Source organism: Pleurodeles waltl, chromosome 4_1 (assembly GCF_031143425.1).
Source record: "Pleurodeles waltl isolate 20211129_DDA chromosome 4_1, aPleWal1.hap1.20221129, whole genome shotgun sequence".
In the NCBI taxonomy this organism is placed as follows: Eukaryota; Metazoa; Chordata; class Amphibia; order Caudata; family Salamandridae; genus Pleurodeles; species Pleurodeles waltl.
The window spans coordinates 167,153,001-167,175,692 of NC_090442.1; positions in this window are offsets into that span (position 1 = coordinate 167,153,001).

Here is a 22,692-nt window from a genome sequence, read left to right on the forward strand (position 1 = left end):
ATCCGATGATGAAGCATGCCACCAACTAGGTTAGTGGGTGAGGGGTCTTTTTTTAGCATAACTTAAGGGCATTTTTTTCACAATTTGAATGTTTGGAACATCACAGGAGGACGTGGACACATCAAAATGATCTATTTCAAAACGACCAGTTTTTGCATGGAGGGGGACACCTGTATTTTTGGTTACGGGTGCAGCGGTCATCTACGGAAACCTACCAAACCCAGACATTTTTTAGAACTAGACACCTGGTGGAGTCCAGGAAGGTGTAGCTCCCCCAACATTTTCTGACCCAGACTCCCTGCAAACGTCAACATTTGCTTAAAAAAACACATTTTCCTCACTTTTCTTTGTAGGATCACCGTGCCAGTACAAATTTCTGGGATTCTGGGCAACAGTCTCCCATTCTGAATTCCCCTAGGTGTCTAGAATAGAAAAAATGTATAGGTTTGCTAGGTTTCCCTTGGTGCCGGCTGAGCTAGAGGCCACAATCTACAGCTAGGAACTTTTCAAAACAACATGTCCGTTTTCTTTGGGAAAATGTGATATGTCCACGTTTTGTTTTGGCGCATTTCCTGTCGTGGGCCCTTGGCCTAGCTGCACAAGTGAGGTACCATTTTTATGGGGAGATGTTGGGGAATGCTGGGTGGAAGGAAGTTTGTGGTTCCCCTCAGATTCTAGAACTTTGCAGCACCGAAATGTGAGGAAAAGTGTTATTGTTTTGCCAAATTTTGAGATTTGCAAATGATTATGGGTAACAGAACCTGGTGAGAGCCCCACAAGACACCCCATTCTGAATTTCCCTAGGAGTCTACTTTTCACAAACGCACAGGTTTGCTAGGTTTCCTTAGGTGCCGGCTGAGCTAAAGGCCAAAATCCACAGCTACGCACTTTCCAAAAAACATGTCCTTTTTCTTTGTGAAAATGTTATGTGTCCACGTTGTGTTTTGGCGCATTTCCTGTCATGGGCACTGGGCCTACCCACACAAGTGAGGTACCATTTTTATGGGGAGATGTGGGGGAATGCTGGGTGGAAGGAAGTTTGTGGTTCCCCTCAGATTCTAGAACTTTGCCGCACTGAAATGTGAGGAAAAGTGGTTTTTTTGTGCCAAATTTTGAGCTTTGCAAAGGATTCTGGGTAACAAAACCTGGTGAGAGCCCCACAAGTCACCCCATCCTAGATGTACCTAGGTGTCTACTTTTTAAAAATGCACAGGTTTGCTAGGTTTCCCTAGGTGCCAGCTGAGCTACAGGCCAAAATCCACAGCTAGGCACTTTCCAAAAACATGTCAGATATCAATGTAAAAATGTGATGTGTCCACGTTGTGTTTTGGGCCATTTCCTGTCGCGGGCACTGGGCCTACCCACACAAGTGAGGTACCATTTTTTTCGGGAGATGTGGGAGAACGCTGGGTGGAAGGAAGTTTGTGGCTCCCCTCAGATTGTAAAACCTTGCAGCACCGAAATGTGAGGCAAAAGTGTGTTTTTTTGCCAAATTTTGAGGTTTGCAAAGGATTCTAGGTAACAGAACTCAGTGAGAGCCCCACAAGTCACCCCATCCTGGATGTACCTAGGTGTCTACTTTTTAAAAATGCACAGGTTTGCTAGGTTTCCCTAGGTGCCGGCTGAGCTAGGGGCCAAAATCCACAGCTAGGCACTTTCCAAAAAACACGTCAGATTTCAATGTAAAAATGTGATGTGTACACGTTGTGTTTTGGGGCATTTCCTGTCGTGGGCACTGGGCCTAACCACACAAATGAGGTACCATTTTTATCAGGAGATGTGGGGAAATACTGGGAAGAAGGAACTTTGCGGCTTCCCTCAGATTTCAGAACTCTGCAGCACCGGAATGTGAGGAAAAAGTGTTTAGTTTGCCACATTTTGAGGTTTGCAAAGGATTCTGGGTAACAGAACTCAATGAGAGCCCCACAGGTCACCTCATTCTGAACTCCCCTAGGTGTCTAGTTTTCAAAAATGTATATGTTTGCTAGGTTTCTTTAGGTGCCGGATGAGCTAGAGGCCAAAATCCACAGCTAGGCACTTTGCAAAAAAAAATGTCCGTTTTCTTTGGGAAAATGTGATGTGTCCACATTGTGTTTTGGGGGTATTTCCTGTCCTGGGCACCGGGCATACCCACACAAGTGAGGTACCATTTTTATGGGGAGATGTTGGGGAATGCTGGGTGGAAGGAAGTTTGTGGTTCCCCTCAGATTCTAGAACTTTGCAGCACCGAAATGTGAGGAAAAGTGTTTTTGTTTTGCCAAATTTTGAGATTTGCAAATGATTCTGGGTAACAGAACCTGGTGAGAGCCCCACAAGACACCCCATTCTGAATTTCCCTAGGAGTCTACTTTTCACAAACGCACAGGTTTGCTAGGTTTCCTTAGGTGCTGGCTGAGCTAAAAGCCGAAATCCACAGCTAGGCACTTTCCAAAAAACATGTCCATTTTCTTTGGGAAAATGTCATGTGTCCACGTTGTGGTGCATTTCCTGTCATGGGCACCGGGCCTACCCACACAAGCGAGGTACAATTTTTATCGGGAGATGTTGGGGAATGCTGGGTGGAAGGAAGTTTGTGGTTCCCCTCAGATTCTAGAACTTTGCCGCACTGAAATGTGAGGAAAAGTGTTTTTTTGTGCCAAATTTTGAGCTTTGCAAAGGATTCTGGGTAACAAAACCTGGTGAGAGCCCCACAAGTCACCCCATCCTGGATGTACCTAGGTGTCTACTTTTTAAAAATGCAGAGGTTTGCTAGGTTTCCCTAGGTGCCAGCTGAGCTACAGGCCAAAATCCACAGCTAGGCACTTTCCAAAAACATGTCAGATATCAATGTAAAAATGTGATGTGTCCACGTTGTGTTTTGGGCCATTTCCTGTCGCGGGCACTGGGCCTACCCACACAAGTGAGGTACCATTTTTTTCGGGAGATGTGGGAGAACGCTGGGTGGAAGGAAGTTTGTGGCTCCCCTCAGATTGTAAAAGCTTGCAGCACCGAAATGTGAGGCAAAAGTGTGTTTTTTTGCCAAATTTTGAGGTTTGCAAAGGATTCTAGGTAACAGAACTCAGTGAGAGCCCCACAAGTCACCCCATCCTGGATGTACCTAGGTGTCTACTTTTTAAAAATGCACAGGTTTGCTAGGTTTCCCTAGGTGCCGGCTGAGTTAGTGGCCAAAATCAACAGCTAAGCACTTTCCAAAAAACACGTCAGACTTCAATGTAAAAATGTGATTTGCCCATGTTATGTTTTGGGGCGTTTCCTGTCGCAGGCACTAAACCTACCCACACAAGTGAGGTACCACTTTTATCGGGAGACTTGGGGGAACACAGAATAGAAGAACAAGTGTTATTGCCCCTTGTCTTTCTCTACATTTCTTTCCTTTCAAATGTTAGACAGTGTGTAAGAAATAAGTCTATTTGAGAAATGCCCTGTAATTCATGCTAGTATGGGGACCCCGGAATTCAGAGATGTACAAATAACCACTGCTCCTCAACACCTTATCTTGTGCCAATTTTTGGAAATCCAAAGTTTTCCTTGATACCTATTTTTCACTCTTTATATTTCAGCAAATGAATAGGCTGTATACCCGGTATGCAATGAAAACCTACTGCAAGGTGCAGCTCATTTATTGGCTCTGGGTACGTAGGGATTTTTATGACCTTACAAGCCCTTACAAGCCCTATATATACCTGCAACTAGAAGGGTCCAGCAGACATAACGGTATATTGCTTTAAAAAATCGACCATAGCTAGAAAAAGTCATAGGAGAAAACGTGGACAGAAATGGCTCTTTTTTCACCTCAATTTCAATTTTTTAAAAATTATAACTGTTACTTCCTGTAGGAAAACCTTGACGGATCTACACAAATTACCCCTTGCTGAATTCAGAAGTTTGTCTACTTTTCAGAAATGTTGAGCTGTCTAGGATCCAGCATTGGTTTCACACCCATTTCCATCACTAACTGGAAGGAGGCTAAAAGCACAAAAAATAGTAAAAATCAGATACGACCCAGTAAAATGCCAAAATTGTGTTGAAAAATGTGGTTTTCTGATTCAAGTCTGCCTGTTCCTGAAAGCTGGGAAGATAGTGATTTTAGCACCACAAACCCTACGTTGATGCCATTTTCAGGGGAAAAAAACACATGCTTTCTTTTGCAGCCCTTTTTCCCATTGTTCTGAAAAAAAAAAATTTTTGCTAATTTCTTAGACTCCTCCAGGGGAATCCACAAACGCTGGGTACATTTAGAATCCCTAGGATGTTGGGAAAAAAAGGACACAAATTTGGCGTGGATAGCTTAGGTGGACAAAAAGTTATGAGGGCCTAGGCGCGAACTACCCCAAATAGCCCAAAAAGGCTTGGCACGTGAGGGGGAAAAGGCATGGCAGTGAAGGGGTTAATGAAAAATGCCACTATAGGAACATATAGACTTGCCCACACTTTTGATATAAAGCACCACACATATGTCCACACCTTTAATATAATGTGCCACATATATGTCCATACCTTTAATATAATGCATCTTGCCTTGCGGGCTCTGGGGGCCTACCTTAGGGGTGACTTACATATATTAATGGCAGTACTGGGGCTGTGCCACACATGGTGTGGGCATAGTCAAGTTTAAGCAGTTTGCACAGCTCCTGCAGTCTGCAATGGCTGGCCAGCTGTCAGTAGTTTGCTTGAGTCACACAGGGTGGCAAATCAGCACTATAGGCCCTGGTGACCCTTTAACACCCATGCCCTGGGTACCACTGGTCCCATATATGAGGGGGTTAAAGTATTTGCCATTTGGGAATCCAAATTCACAGTTACCAATTTAGTGAGCGAGCACTGGCCCTGGAGCCTGGTTAGCAGGATCGAGTGCACTTTCAGAGCCGTAACCAACAGCATTTAGAACAAGAAAGTGGGGGGTGACCATCCAAAAAGGGTACTTTCCCATAGTCGCACACTGAAAAAAGCCATTTATTAAGGTCTAGTGTGCCTGGAACTCCTGAATTCACAACATAGGCTAAAACAACTGTCTCCATCCCAACAGTTTAACAAGGCCTTGTAAAGGTAATCATGAAGCTGCTGGATGAAAAACTAGGTGTAATCCATAGTATTCCCCTTGCTATAGCCCAACCCTTACTATCTCCAGGGTATCATTCACACACCAGAGACTGAACACGTATAGTTTAGACAAAATCCATATCTGTGGTCTTTTTTGTCTTATCTAAAAACTTGCACTGGCAAACTATGGGATAAAGAGACTACAGCCGAATAGAGCACTTTCCAGAGGCAATAAGGTTCAATCAGGTGTAACCTTGGCTCGCCTTTGGTATCTTGGCTCAAGTGGCAAGGTAATCCTCAATAAAATGCATGTGGGTGTTGTGAGCTATCAGTAACCAAAACATTGCACAACTATCTAGTGATCAAAATAGCCATAAAGCACAGACCTCCGTTTCGAAAATGTAAAAAATGTAAAAGCCACGAACACTTATGTGGAAAAAACGTGGGGGTATAATAATAAAACTTAGATCACACTACACAGGCAGAGCAGCTACTGAACGAGCACGGGCAGACATTCAATGGAGGAAAGAACATTTTGAAGCCTGGCAGCCCCGCAACTATTTAAAGGGACTTGGCATAAAAGAGGGGGCTGAGGATTCTGATTCAGGCTGGTCATTGCTAAACGTTTTAAAAAGCATTTTCGGATCTATCAGGTTTCAATATCCCTAATCTGGGCCAGTTTCCATTCCAGAATAACATAAAAGTAGCGAATAGCCAAACTGTAAATACTAAGCCAACAGCTATTTGATATATATGGGAAACTTCCTCTTAGCCTTGTGGCTGGAGACACAGAGAGTTTAAATCCTGGCCATCTTGTGATTCTGAGCAAATCGATTTATCTTCTTGTGCCCAAATAAATGTAACATTCTGATGCTCATGAAACGTGCACTCTAATGCCTTCAGGCCAGGTTTGCGCTATATGAAACAGCAAGAAACATTCACCATACACTGAATGTAGTGAAGAAATAACGTGATTGAAAAAGGAGGCAACTGAAGTTATAACCTATCTTCTGAATGTGCCTGCTTGTTTGCACAAAATCCATATATATTGGCTTCCACTTCTTCCTTTCTGTCCACTCTATGATTCATCCCAAAGATTTTCTGACTACTATGGCGTCACATGGTTTCAAAACTCTTCTAACTAATTCATCCCACTAACAGATACAAATGTCCATCACTCCAAATACCATCTCACATCTTCCTTTTATTAATCCATTTTATATATATATCTTGCATTTACCTGAGTGTTTTGAATATATATATATATATATTCAAAACACTCAGGTAAATGCAAGATATCTCAAGAGCACAAATTTAGCAAAACTAATCCTACATGGAAAAGAAAGCACATACTACTAATCTACTACCTATTTACCTCTAACCTTGGGTTCCAGCTTAACATGCTACTTGCCGTAAAGTGCTTCAATACCTCATCAGGTGCAGGAAGCGCTATCTAAATTCAATTTATAAATACGGTTTACTTATAGCTGCCTGTTCAGCAACACAGTTAGCTGTGGCTTTTTTTTTTTAAGAAGGAAGAGTGATGTGACATGTTTTATAGATATACATATATATCTATGATGGGCATTTGAATGGAATATGTACTCTTAACCTTTCCTGCTATTTATTGGTTTAATGGTGTTTCATTGGTACAGATGGGGCATGGTTGGAAGGGGAAGTCAGGTACCTCCTACTCTGATAGGACCATATGGGTGGATGATTCAGGTCTGGGAACTCTCTACTAGCTGTCTGAATGACATCAACTTGGGATTTATCTTTTTCTTAGGTGAGGTGGGCCAAATGTTGCACAGGGGTGCTTGTGGGAGGGATAGGGCAAGTGGGAACGTAAGAATGGTATGTTGTAAAAAAAATGAGAAAGTGAAGGATTTGTGTTTTGAAAATATTATTGAAGAATATACCATTTCCTTTTGATCCTGTTTAGTCTAAAGGGCAAAGTGTGTTTACCGAACGGAACGGCATATCTTCATATAGCAACAAAGAAATATAGGAGGCTTGAATAATGCTAGAGCACAGCAGTTGGGCACCAAAGAGCTTAGAAATTTAGAACAAGTTTTGCTTGTCTTCAAGAGACTCACATTTGTTTATAAAAAAACGTGTGGCTCATTTTGACTTTTGAGATAACAGGTGGCAACTTGCACCTCTAAACTAATGTTGATTAGAGGTTGCAAACGTAGTCAGCCCAGGTTATTGGTGAGTTGGTTGGTGCTTAGAGCAATCATTAAAATCTCATATGGGAAGTCTGTCTTGTGTTTTATTCATTGTATGAGCTGAACTGTGATGATCCTGAAATCTTATTTCTTGACGTGGCTACATGGGATAGAAGGGTCATTGCTTGTGGAGATTTCAGTTGTTCATTCAATAGAAGCAGCAACATCACAAGCTCATCAAAGTATTGAGAAAAAAGTCAGCGATCAATAGAGTGGATGATACAGGCGTTAGAGTTAATGAGCTATTGGCCATTCTTGAAGAAGGACGAGGTTGGGTGCATATTCTACTACAATCCCCCCTAGCAATACTCAAACATTAATTTGTTTTGGAAAGGTATTACGACATCATCTTATGTCAATGCAATTGAAAATTGGCAGCCTCCTAGGGACTAGAATTAGGTGGATCCCTATTTGAGAATCAGGAATATAAATATATTGTGACAACTTGACTGAAATAATGTATAGGCTATAATCTAGTTTCTGCCAGTGATTTGGGATCCCCTCAAGGCTTGTATAAGAGGCGTCACACCTAGACATTCCACAGTCAAGGATGCAAAACACAGACAGCACATTTGTATTGCCAAAGAACACATCAGTAGACTGAAGAAGCTGCCCTATGAGTCCGCACAGACTAGGAATCCATTAGAAATGATTTTATACCAACAACTAGTCATGGTCCATGCTTACGTATTAGAGATTTATCTGAGAATGTCACTGATGCCTATAATGCAAAGAAAGAAGATCTTATGGATTAAGTGAGGCAGATATCCCGGACAATATGGAACGCCACAACCACGAATAATGTATTAACAGGTAGGAATACTGCGGTGTGAATGGTTGTTGGGGCTGAGATAATCGAAGCAGCCTTTCAGGAATTTTATCAAAAAGTACATATGGATATAAGCCAATGCTCCAAAGAAGCATATATGTAGATTAGGTTTTGCTAGATAGATAATCCACTCTAGCAATTTTTGTTTGTGACACTCTAATCTTTAATGCAGAAGTTGTTGCAGCAATACGTAGCATGCTGTGTGGCAAAGTGACTGAAAACAACAGTATTCCTGTTGAATTCTACACATTTGTTTGTGAGTTGATCTTCCTGGGATGTGGCTATTCTGAATACATTGTAAAGAACTAATATAGCCATGTTCCTGAATAAAAATGGAACCAGAAACGGAATTTAGGGCCTGAATTAGATTTCGGCAAATGGATTACTCCTGTCACCATCGTGACACAGTAACCCGTCTGCCGAAATCTAAATCAGGCCCTTAGCTCTTACAGACCGATTTACCTAATAAACTCTGATGTCAAGATCATTGCAGTCCGCCTTAGTGGTGTTATATCATTGGCTCCTTGTGTCAGCGTGGTTCTGCCCAAGGTAGGGATGCGACCATTCATGTTAACCAAACTCCTGACCTATCACATGGGAGGAGCAGAAGGGCAAGAGCCTGGACGCTTTTACTGGCTGTAATGAAGACTTTAGGTAGGGTCGCACACCACTGTCTCTGGGCAGGCTTGAGATAAATGGGTTTTGGACAACAGTGTGTGGCCTACATGCAAATGTTGGATATTAATTTGTTAACACAGATTGTCTTGATGATGGCTAAATCTGAATTAAAAATAATGACCACAGGTATATGCTCACCTTTGTAATTTGGAGTATATTTCAGACCTTGTCTGAGGGAAAATCTATTAAAATGTCTCCTGTTAGAGGATTTTTGATAAAAGTATCAGTTCATGCTGATGATATTGGTCTATTCACATGAAATGTGGATATGGCCATCTCTACTGCAGCAAGGGAGACCCATAAAGTTGGTGCAATATCTACATATCATTTGAACAATAGCAAAGCTCAGGTGAACTGCAACAATAAAAGTCTATCTACCATGAACCCGAGGTGTTCTATCTGCTACAAACTGAGCTGTCAAATTGCATCCAGACAGCTGATAATTTTGTCACAAACTATATATTGTCAGTCTTCAGCGTTGCTGGAACACTATGCAGAGAAGACGTCATCAATTCACGGTAGCACAGCTGCAGCTGGTGAGAATGTTGAGCTAGTGGGAAACAAGCAACTCATCAATGACCACCCTGAGGCAGTGGCCCAAGTTCAGGGTCCATACAAATTTGTTCCCAATGTGGACTCTACAGCTCCAAGAATTTCAGACATTAGTTACTTCTCACGCCAAACAACTTTGCCAGTGCTCTGACATAGGTGACATGCTTCTGTGATCCCGAAACGCATGGCATCCAGGTCACCTTTTCCTTTTCTAGTGACAATGCCCCAATAACTCTTGTGAGCAATGTCTACCACCTGCTGCTGAAGAAACATCAGGATAAACAGAAAGCTGTACAGCAATATACTATTGTTAGCTGCAGATAATTCCACTACCCCAAAGAAATTCAGAGAAAGCAACATCGCCATAACAGTGATGCCTGGTCTTACTGCGAGCAAGAATTCAGAATACTTAAGATCAGGAGATGTCTACAGACTCACTTCTTCTGCTCCTCCAACACCATTGACTCCAATGATGTAAACTAACCGGCAGCCTGATCCATCAAAGAGCTACTACTTCGGCAGCCATTCAGACACTGAAGACTGGTGTTTGTTTGCTCGGTCCACATTATCAAGGTTTTTTTCATCTACTCAGACATTTTTATTCCCTCTTTGAGGACATAATCCTGGTTATATCAGGCCAGATGTATGAAAGGAAATTGCATTTCTTAAAGGACCAAATCTTAATTTCTGTCCGTTAAGAAATGCGGTACTGCGGTACTGAACTTCCACATGTACAAAGGTCTGATTTCTACCCAGTAGAAATCACATTTTGCGATTCCCTAAACAGGAAATCACAAAAGGGGATTTCCTAAGCACGTGAGCAAAGCACATCCTAAATGCGAAATGGGCATTTAGGAAATACTATTACCATTGACTTCAAGTCGATTGTAACCATGTGCGATTTTAAAAAAATGAACCCAAAATGCATTTTTAAAGTGCCATGGACTTCATGCGGTGAGAACAGTGCAAGGGAAGGTGCTAGCAGCCTAGTGCAACATGAACAGTGCTGGGAGGGAGAGGGGCGCACACAGTGCTTGCTTTCAACAAAAAAGGAAAATGGTTACAAAGGGAAAAGGCAGCAATGAAGAACAAACCTGCAATCACGAGCTAAAGGTAGCATCTGGTGGTGTATTAAAGAGACATGAGATGGAAGCAGGAACACACAGCCTTGCTGTTCAGCACGCCGTACTTCGATACTGTCGGCCGCGGGCTGCTGAGCAGAACCTTGCACTTACTGTTTCACAGATTAAGGACTGTGGGTTTCAGGATCCCTCTATCCAAGACAGGCCAGAATGGCGGACGTGCATTGCTGGCAAGGAAAACCTCACAGTACGCCTCATTTGGGGTTTGAGGCAGTATCTGGAAGCTAAGCCAGAAGCTCCCTGGTGCTGCTGATGCAGCAGAATGGATCTCCTCTGACAGTCTATGACAGTCTAGGAGTTTAAGGTGGTCACCAACAAGCCCCTGGAGTGTCGCTGGGAGGAAGGAAAGCGGTTTGTGTGCACATTTGATGCTGCATCTCAGGCAGCACCAGCCTGGCTGTCTGCCACGATCACAAGAGGAATACAGAGCTAGGCCCACAGGCCGTAAAAAGGGGAATTGGAATCTAACTGCAAAATTCCTTCACACACTTCCATTACAGGAGTTTGCAGTGATGCCTCATCCAAGATGGCGTGGGCAAGGATGCCACAAAGTGAAACTGAAACTAAAGCTAAATAGTACAATATTTGCAAAATCTCATCTTACGATGGTTCGTGGTAGCAGTCATCTTGTATTTTCACTGTAAAAGGAGAAAGCAAAGTGAATTAAATAGTTTCCCAAACTTGCCACTGGCGTCTTGGAAACCCTGGAGTGCTTGTAGCCCCTACTTGTTCTTTATGTTGTGTTAGATTACTGCTTCTCTTGCTATTACTACTGGTCTTTGGCGTATGGTAGGAGGGTGTACTTGATCTTTTCTTTTCCTTTTTTTGAATGGTGCCCGTGACTTCTGGTGAGACAGTGGTCCATGCACTCGTCACCACTAGGTTGGACTATGGCATCAGTCTTTACCTGGGGCTGCCGACGTACCTTCTGCAACGGCTGCAGATTATGCAGAATGCTGCCACAAGACTTATCCTCAAGATCCCGATTCAGCAATCGGTGGCTGCACATGTTCACTAGCTGGCTCCCTGTGACCAGTCGCATCAAATTCATGGCACTAATTTTTGTCACAAAAGCCTTGGAGATTAAGGAATCTCTGTATCTGAGATGCAGACTAAAGCCATATCTTCAGAGCAGATCCCTCAAGTCTAACTCCCAGAGGCTCCTGTGTATCCAGAGGATCCATAGAAGCTTTGAAATAAGCTTCCATCCAGTTTTCACCTTGCACCCTCAGAAACGTTCTTCAGGAAAGGCTGGAAGACCCACCTGCTTAATGCTTAGCTCCCTTCCGTTCTTCAGGGCAGTCTGCTGCTCGCGCCGGGATGCTCCCTTGGGAGCAGTCACGCGCTCTACAAATGCCTTTGTATTGTATTGGTCTCTAATGATCTCTTGCAAGGATTTCCTTTTAACTCTATTCAGCCTGTAGAATGACCATTCCTGAACTAGGAGTCATTTTATAAGAAGTCAAATGCTAAATCCTCTGCATTACTGGGTTGAAAGTAGTGTTAACTCACCCCCTAAGATACTGTGACATTTCATTTGTTTTTTCTAGAGGGTATTAGAAGTAGTTCTTTATCCCACATTTTTATTATTGTCTTTGTGGGGGATGTCAGCATAGCAAGTAATCACTGTGGTATTTGTTGTGTACAGATACACGTACATGTTATAAGAAATGTAAGGAGAGTAGCTGAGAAAGAGGTGTTTGTAAATCCAGTATAAGTTTTCTTTAAAACATAGCATTCACTCACTCATTCTCCCACCCGCCTCCTCCTACCCACTCCCTTCCCCATGTACTCCCTACTTTTCATCCCATCACCTTCTTCTTCTCTCTTCTCCACTGTTTTACTCTGACTCATTCATTTACAACTGAGGTACCTTAATCATTCACCACAACATCAAAAACCGCTCTGTCACAATACGTACACTGATTAACCTCACCTCACCATTGCAAACAAATACACTTATCTCTCCCCTCTACTTTTGTAAATGTGGACCAACTCCTCATGCTATATCCTAAACTACTGTTCCCACGTGATTTGATGGCACCTTACAAGGTATTGTTTCTTTTCATTTATGTTATTTAATTTTCCTATTGTATGAAATCCCACTAAAACACTCTTGAAATAAAAAAAACATCATTTTTTAAATATAAGAATCTAACTTATGATAGCAGTCAAAAGAAAAACCAATACATTACATTTTCTTTGGCAGACAAGAATACAGAAGTTGTGCCTACCGAAAATATGTCTAATGTGAAGAATTCCCCCCCACCAGCTATCTGTTTTCTCTTGTTCCCCATTCTCGTCTCCTCTAGGTATTCATGGTTCAGATTGAATTAATGTGGGTCTAGAATGTAGTTTGGGAGAGTTGGGTAAGCCTTTGTTTGTATCCATGGTACTTCCACAGGGACAATGACTTTAGGTAAGTCCCCAGAGTTCATTATGCTCTCACAGGACAGGATCCATGAGATGGGGCTATGGCAATGAAATTGTTTCAAATGGTATGTGAGACGAATCCAAAAATTACCTAGGGTGCGTCCACCACCAAATAATTCTGAGTTAAGCCTGGGAGCCTTTAATTTCAAATAGGGGCCCCAATGGAAATTATATTTAACTTATACCGCATACATATGCCAAAGATTCCAGGTGCAGGCTAGTGATTGAAAAGACAGGTTTTCAGGTTCTTCCTAAAATGAAGGTGTTGGGTTCTAAACAGGTTACTGAGTTAACAGCAGTGTATTCCAAACTTTGACCAAAGCCATTGACAAGGCCTTGGCTCTGGTTTTCATTAATCAGGTTCACATACAATTAGCCAGTGTTGTTTGGTGTATATATTTAATGGTATTTATATAGCTCCAACTTGGCTGGAGAGCAATTGAGCGCAGTGTGTAATGGATCGTGTTGGGAGACGATGCAAAATGATTTACATTAGTTGTGAATTTGTGTCACTGAACATTAGACATCACATATTTACACTTCTTTTTAGGAACAGAGAGATTACATTATTTGTCCATAATGACACAATTAGATCCCAAGGTCAAAGTCTGAGCTTGGTTCTACAGGATCCAAAGTCAACATCATGGCCAATGGATGTAGGAGGCTTGCCTGGCTTATAGTGGGTACCTTGTGGTACTTACACCCTGTGCCAGGCCCAGTTATCCCTTATTAGTAAAATAGAGGTGTTTCTAGCAGCTTAGGCTGATAAAAGGTAGCTATGGCAAAGCAGCTTAGGCTGAACTAGGAGACACGCAAAGCTCCTACTATACCACTCATATCATATAGCACAATATCATAAGAAATCACAATACACAGAGTTACTAAAAATAAAGGTACTTTATTTTTATGACAATATGCCAAATGTATCTCAGAGATTACCCTCACTTAGGAAGTAAGTAATATACACAAGTTATATGTACACAAACCAAAAACAGGTAAGTAACAGTAAGAAAAGTAGTGCAAACAATATAGAATCACAATAGGATGCAATAGGTGAACATAGGTCTAGGGGCAACACAAACCATATACTCCAAAAGTGGAATGCGAATCACGAATGGACCCCAAACCTATGGGAACTTGCATAGGGTCGCTGGGACTGTCAGAAAGCAGTAAGGGTGTCCAAAATACCCCACCCCAAGACCCTGAAAATTAGTAGTAAAGTTACCCTACTACCCCAGAAAGATACAATAGTCACGATAGGGGGATTCTGCAAGAACCACAAGCACCAGCAAAACACTGAAGATGGATCGCTGGATGCAAGGACCTGCAAGGTAAGGGGACCAAGTCCAAGAGTCGCAATAGTGTCCAGGGGGGGGCAGGACCCCAGGAAACCCCGGATGAAGGTGCAAAAGGGCTGCCTCCGGGTGGAAGAAGCCAAAGATTCTGCAACAACGAAAAAGGCTAGGGACCTTTCCTTTGGATGGAAGATGTCCCACGGCGTGCTGGATATTGCAGAAGTGTTTCCATGCAGAAATACCACAAACAAGCCTTGCTAGCTGCAAGGCTCGTGGTAGAGGTTTGTGGGTGCTGCTGGGGACCAGGAAGGACCAGAATGTCGCCCCTTGGAGGAGGAGACAGAGGGGGCGCTCAGCAACTCAGAGAGCCCCCGCAGAAGCAGGCAGCACCCGCAGAAGTACCAGAGCAAGCACTTAGAAGATTTGTGAACCAGAGTCACAAAGGGAGGGTCCCACGACGTCGGAGTCCAACTCAGAGGGTTGAGCACTGCAGGATGGAGCACTGGGGACCCAGGCTAGGCTGTGCACAAAGGAATCCTTGGAGAAGTGCACAGAAGCTGGAGCAGCTTCAAATCACAAAGTACACAGGTTTGCTGTCTGGTGTGGGAAGGCAAGGACTTACCTCCACCAAACTTGGACTGAAGGATCACTGGACTGTGGGGGTCACTTGGATCTAGCTCCTGTGTTCCAGGGACCACGCTCGTCAGGATGAGAGGAGACCCAGAGGACCGGTGATGCAGTCTTTTGGTGCCTGCGTTAGCAGGGGGAAGATTCTGTCGACCCACAGGAGATTTCTTCTTGGCTTCCAGTGCAGGGTAAAGGCAGACAGCCCTCAGAGCATGCACCACCAGGAAACAGTCGAGAAAGCCGGCAGGATGAGGCGCTACAATGTTGCTGGTAGTCGTCTTGATACTTTGTGGCGGTTTTGCAGGCGTCCTGGAACAGTCAGCGGTCGATCCTTGGCAGAAGTCGAAGAGGGAAGTGCAGAGGAACTCTGGTGAGCTCTTGCATTCGTTATCTGAAGAATACCCCCAGAGGAGAGACTCTAAATAGCCAGAAAAGGAGGTTTGGCTACCAAGAAAGGAGGATTGGCTAACAAGAGAGGTAAGAGCCTATCAGAGGGGGTCTCTGATGTCACCTGCTGGCACTGGCCACTCAGAGCAGTCCAGTGTGCCCCCAACACCTCTGAATCCAAGATGGCAGAGGTCTGGGACACACTGGAGGAGCTCTGGGCACCTCCCCTGGGAGGTACTGGTCAGGGGAGTGGTCACTCCCCTTTCCTTTGTCTAGTTTCGCGCCAGAGCAGGGCTGGACGATCCCTGAACCGGTGTAGACTGGCTTATGCAGAGATGGGCACCATCAGTGCCCATCAAAGCATTTCCAGAAGCTGGGGGAGGCTACTCCTCCCCAGCCCTTCACACCTATTTCCAAAGGGAGAGGGTGTAACACCCTCTCTCAGAGGAAATCCTTTGTTCTGCCTTCCTGGGCCGGGGCTGCCCAGACCCCAGGAGGGCAGAATCCTGTCTGAGGGGTTGGCAGCAGTAGCTGCAGTGGAAACCCCAGAAAGGCAGTTTGGCAGTACCCAGGTTCTGTGCTAGAGACCCAGGGGATCAAGGAATTGTCACCCCAATACCAGAATGGTACTGGGGTGACAATTCCATGATCTTAGACATGTTACATGGCCATGTTCAGAGTTACCATTTTGACGCTATACATAGGTAGTGACCTATGTATAGTGCACGCGTGTAATGGTGTCCCCGCACTCACAAAGTTCGGGGAATTTGCCCTGAACGATGTGGGGGCACCTTGGCTAGTGCCAGGGTGCCCACACACTAAGTAACTTGGCACCAAACCTTCACAAAGTGAAGGTTAGACATATAGGTGACTTATAAGTTACTTATGTGCAGTGAAAAATGGCTGTGAAATAACGTGGATGTTATTTCACTCAGTCTGCAGTGGCAGGCCTGTGTAAGATTTGTCTGAGCTACCTATGGGTGGCAAAAGAAATGCTGCAGCCCATAGGGATCTCCTGGAACCCCAATACCCTGGGTACCTAAGTACCATATACAAGGGAATTATATGGGTGTACCAGTATGCCAATGAGAATTGGTAAAATTAGTCACTAGCCTGCAGTGACAAATTTAGAAAGCAGAGAGAGCATAACCACTGAACTTCTGGTGAGCAGAGCCTCAGTGATACAGTTAGGCACCACACAGGGAACACATACAGGGCATACACTATGAGCACTGGGGTCCTACCTGGCAGGGTCCCAGTGACACATAGGCAAAAACAACCATACATACAGTGAAAATGGGGGTAACATGCCAGGCAAGATGGTACTTTCCTACAATGGACCACAACCCTGTCCAGATGTCAGTAGAGAAACAGGTGCTTAAATTAAACACTGGAGAAACAGGAGCAGTTCTAGCTGAAACATTTTGAACAACAGGCACTGCTCTTAAGTTTGCCAAGTTCCTCAATGAAAATCACTGCAGTGATCTCTAACCATGCTTGTGTTTCTTCAGCCACACAACTGCACTATGGAACAACTGGAGTTTGCTTCAAATATTCTCTGACGAAATGAGCTAAATTTTGTTGCGTAAACCAACAGGGCTTGGACAAGAATTTTCACCACCAAGATATGCAATTGTCTGCCTCTAAAAAAAAAAGTAAAGTGTGCCTCAGAATTATAAATTGGAAGAACTGTAAGGCGCAGAGACCTGATGGCTAATGGTGATACCAAGATCTTTTATTGCTTTTGCTGGTGTAGGTATTGCTGCAATACATGTACGTCATAAGACAGAGCCCAATAAGTGGGGATTCTGCGTTAGTCAGCCCACCTCCATTTTGTTGGTGTTTCATTATAGGAAACAGACGCACTTCCACTATTGGCTCAATGACAGACAGAAAGTAAAAGCAGTAGACCCATCTCGATGCTACTGGTTGTCCGGAACATTGATGTTAGTCAGGTTAAAGTGAATTCTTATCTGCATACATATAGAACGAGGCAGTAAAAGATTGCATATGCAACTTAAAGAGAAGCAGCAAAGAATATACCCATGAGTGATACCAATCTTCAACTCCTGGAATCCAACCATTGAGTAGATACATCACCCGTTGAGTGTGCACAGTGAGAAAAAGCTTTAAGTCATCCTCTCGCCCTACCAACCCAGTCATACCTTGTCCAATGTCTCCCAGAGTTGCCATGGCCGATGGTGTTAAAGGCCACTGAAGGTTAGGAGCTAAATATCAGCGAGAAAGGAGAGAATGACCAATTTGGTGCTTTTACTGAGATAATATCTTGTTTGAGGAGTATTTAATACAGTATCCAACTGGAATACTGTCACCAAAATATCATTCAACAAAAACATTGTGGCCAAAATATTGACTTCCAAAATATCATTAAGTTATGCATTCACAGGTAAGTATTGGTTTTACCTTACTTATTTCTGCATATGTACCATTTCTATATGTATACCGTCATGTGGAATGAATCAATCTATGCTTACCTCTGTATACCTGCCTTCATGAGAGGTTGGCTCTCAAAATTTGGGCCACAATATTTTTGTAATGTTTTATTATTTCTACAATTATAATAACTGACCTCAATATTCGGACATACAACCATGCATGCTCCACATAATGTTTGGTTTTCCCATTTGGTTTGGCCAGATAGAACAGCAATGTAATTGGTGTGAAGTGGTGACCCTTTGGTTTAGGGTGGGGCTTTAAAGGGGCTTAACAATTGCCCTTTACAATACGAAGCAGTATGATTGCTTGCTAAAAGTGGAAAATCTGCTTTCAACTTTATTCATTCCAGATTAGCTTGGATGCTATCTAAAGCTGTAATACTGTGCGTGGAGTGGTAAAGGGCGGCTCTTGTCATAGTTTAGTCATTTTTAGGTCTAGCATGCAAGCGCTTTCACCTGATGTTAGTATTGTGGGCTTTTAGCCACAGCCACCTCACGCCCATCACTTACATTTGTTTGTGGGCTTGCATTTCAAAACTCACTTGATGTCACTGGTAAATGCTTTACGTTCGTCCCGGCTTGAGGCAGATTTGTTACCACTTTGGGGACTAATGTGTTAACTAACTGGGGGAAGTTTTCATAGAGTAGTATGGAGCTTCCTGCCTTTAATTCACTATTCTCTATAGTGAATGGTGCACTGAACAGGGTGAATACCTCCAAAAAGCCCTTTATCTCAGCAAACAAGTTACTGAAAGAATACAAACAATAACTTACAGGCACTCATCCAGCTAGGAGTATTGTTATTTACAACTTACATTATACATTCATTTGCTTTGTTGTACTGTATCTGACAGTGTATATAATTAAATCACTACTTGCACGTTTGTTTATCCAACTATCAAAACTCTTTTCAAGTAAATTTTGTTTTTGTAGTTTCCTATAGTCCATACATATATCCATAAAACAGCCTCCTTGAACCTTGTAGTATATGTTTTGCAATCAAATACCAGTCCTTAAATGTCCATTGAATTATAATCTCTACGTTACATCAGCCAACACGTGTTTCGTCAGGGAAATCTCCCACTAGACTTCATCAGGGCTGTGACAACATATGACACCAAAATTCAAATTAGTATTGCCAATAACTCAAATTACTAGTTGCAGTGACCATGCGGTGTTTTACAGGTGACAGTCACATCCTTATCAAAAAGAACATAAGTTTATAAATTATTACCTCCCATAAAAAAATATTACACAGAATAATAAAATAGTAAGTGTCTCACCATTTATGTGTCTGTGAACCTGATTAAAATTGTGAAACAAATAACAGAATTCATCAGTGTCATGACAAGTGCTCAGCCTGTATATACATGCACACACCTGTGAGTGCGGTCATATTCCAAACATACACTGACCTTTGACATTTATAAGTTCCTTGGGGACTAACCCTGTTACATGGATAATAACATGATTGTCGATATGCTTTACTGTGAGCGAACTCTTTTTTTCTTTTGTCTTTGGCCTTTGCGTTCATGGCCGTTTTAGCACTTTGAAGTTTCAAGCTGCGCAAACTCGATCAGCGGTATTGGAGCACTTTGCATGCTCACTCTCCTTCGCACTATGTGGCGGCCATCCCGCTTCGAAGTATGGTTCTATTTTGATACAAAATCTTTTTATGACATATTTTCTGCTGCAGAAATCTTTCAGAAAGAGAATCAGGAGGTGATCCAAGGTGTTTTAAACTGCATAAATTACTGTAACTGCATTCCAGTGTTTGCAGGTCTCACCAAGAACATAATACTCTTCTGAACACCAGCCACACAGTGCCAAAGTCGAACCTATTAACAAGAAAAGATGGGATTTTTGTCAACCACCACTTCTATGGTTTACATTTTCTTGCGTCAGGGAATGAAACCTGATACAGACAAGAGAAGGCCCTGCATCAGTGTAAGAACTCTTCAATGCATCATTCTTTCTTTGTGTTGATTCCGGGGCATTGCCATTTATTTTATGAAGTGCACAAAGGCATATTCTTCTCCTCTACTTCACCGATGTCTGAAATCTGTGTAATTTCATACTTGATTTTAAGGCTGCATCCTTTGGGATGCTTTTTTTTCCATGGTGTCAGGTGATTTCTTTTTGGATAAGAATCAACCCGGAGGCAACAGGGCAGTTGCACACAGCATTACACTGCAAAACGTTGCTTGTGAGATATTAATATCGTGCTTGCTGTTTTTTTTTGCGGGTTGAGTCCCTGAAACTGACTCTTTTGTCTGCCACCTTCTCAGTGTAGCGTTGTATGGACCTGTAACTTTAAATGTAGGGTGTGGGCAACACTTCATAAAGGGCAGAATGGGTTAACCTATTGGTAGAGTTTATGCTATATACCAGTGGTTCACAACCTGTGGTCCGGGGACCCCTGGGGGTCCGCGAAGCCTCCTCAGGGGGTCCACGACTGCTTAGAAAATTAAATAACATTAACAGATTAGGTCCCCAGATTTCAATAATGACTCAGTGGAGGGATCCCAGGATTCCAATAATGGTTTAGTGGGGGTCCCCGGGTTCCATTAATGATAACGTGGGGGTCCACAGAAGTCAAAAGGTTGGGAACCACTGCCATATACCCTTGATATGCAGGTGAACCTGCTTTTTGTAATTTATTTTTATGTTTCCTGCCTATTCATTTAGCATTTGACTGTGCCGTTATGTATACAACAAATAACAGCACGTGGAAGGATCGATTAGGCTGGAAGATGGCGAAATGAATGCTTGTTTTTTTGTTAGAAGTAGATATGTTTGCAATTATTTAATTTGATGTATCTAATAGGAAGCATGTTACACGCGGGTAAAATAATTCGAGTATACTATTAACTGATTCTTCAGTAAGCATTTTTTGTCTGGTCAAATTAGAAGCCAGACAACAGAATGACATGTGATTTTTGGAAACATTTTCCCTTCCTGGGGACTGTTCAAATGTGGGTCGATGGTCTGTGCTCGAATGTCATCACCGTCTCGTGGCTGCTCGGTGACCTCTGAAGCAGCCACTCAGTGCACTTCAGTATTGACAGTCCATTTGGACAGCGTGGGCCGAAATGGCAGTAACTGAATGAGCTTCAACGCTATCTCTCCATGCGCTTTGTAGAAAGCCTACCACAGCATACTTAACTTTTATTCCCACTGGCTGCATGAGCATTTAGTGATTACAAATTATGTGGCAGGGTTGACCAATTTATGTGGCAAGAAAAGTCCAGTTATGAATTTACAACACCAATAGCTCTGGCTCAAGCAAATGCGAGACACGTTGCATTGCAAATGCTTGATCAGTTTGGCGTGGCTGGTACTGTGCTAATTCTATGCTTAAAGACCTTGGTGTAAAATTGACAAAATCCTTTGCCCCTTTCTAGCTCGGCGTGGATGGCACTGTGCTAACCCTATGCTTAAAAAAACTGTTAAAAAACCAGACATTTGAGGTGGGCAGATTCAGAGTGTCACCAGTGTTGTGGGGTGCTCCATATAAAGGAGCTGCTCTATGCCTAAACTTGTTGACTACACACAGTTCCTTGTGTCCTGTTTTGCATAACTTATTTGGCACTCTAAATCTGAAACGTAGTGTCTTCAGCTATAATTCTATATAAAAATGTGTATGTAGTGTCATAGATTATATTTGTAGAAGTTGGCAAGTCTGGCAATTTTGGGGAGTGGGGTGCCCAGTCACAGGTGAGATGTCCGACCATCGCTATTCCAGTGCAGTCGCCTGATCTACACCAACAGACCTCAGTAGGCAGGGAGTGCTCGGAGGTTAGAGTTCATAGTTTAATTGTTAAAGATAGAAGGTCAGGGGTCACCCACCAGTCCTAATGGAAGTCAAATGCTAGCAGTGGGAGAGGAGGCTTGAAGGTGGTGCGAGTCCATCCCAAATTTGCCGCTTGTTACCAACAGATGGGTCTGCATGTATCAAGCGTACTCTAATGGGGAGAGTGTCCCAAAAACTATTCTCCAACAACAGTTGTTTCTGTAATAATATACACCAGCTGTAGTCTTTCTAGCATCATATAACATGTTCCAATGACTTGGCTCAAGCAGAGCCTGGGAGGCGGCAAGTCATGTTAGCAGAGGCGCTGATCCCTTGCAGAGTGTGGTGCAATGCTTGATGCACTCAGCATCAGTTTTTGGTTTTCTGAAAACAAATTGACAAAGCAAAAGATTGTTTTCAGAAATACAAAACAAAACACAGCCTGACTTGAAGAAAGTTTACCCCTGAACTCGGAGGTAAATGTGCATTTTTCCTGCTCTAAACAGGGCGAGTGAGCATCACTGTGACCAGACTGATCAATGGCAGATGGGCTCGGAGGTCAGGGGTTTCAGGCTTCTCTGGCGCAAACCTAAGGCTTACCCAGACTCTGAAGAGAGCAGATCTGTGACTTTGGTGGGGAGTTGGGCTCCTGCCCCATCAAGCTATAAATGACTCCTTTTTCTCCAGTTATTTCTGCCACGTGTCTTGGGGATTATTGTTCTGTCTTAGCAGGGTATGCACCTACTGTACCCCAAAGTTCCTGGCTCATTCCTCGTATTAGATGTCTGGGAGCGCCCATAACATGTATTCTGTTACCCACTTCAATGGTATACACTTTATTGACCTCGAAAGGGTGGAAGCCCGAGTAGACCCATCAGGACTCTAGCCTGTGACCACTGGGTCTCCAGACCAGGCACCAACCCATGGACTGACCCTCAGTTTCAGTGAGCACTCAGGGTCAGCTGGGATACAAGTGTCAGGGTTCATTGTTCTATCTGCTGCATCACTGATAGCCACTCCCTTGGTTATCGTTTGATTTTGATTACAGGGTTTACCTGGTGCTAGGTTATCAATGTGTTAAAAATTAAGATGCAATGCGTGCATCCATGGAATCTCACACATGCCTCACCTTGGGTGACTATCTAGCGCAAGGACTGAGGACTCTTTGTTTGGGGCTGTTCTATATTAACAGCCAAGGATGCGTCATTCCTCTTTTGGGTTGGCTCTGAACC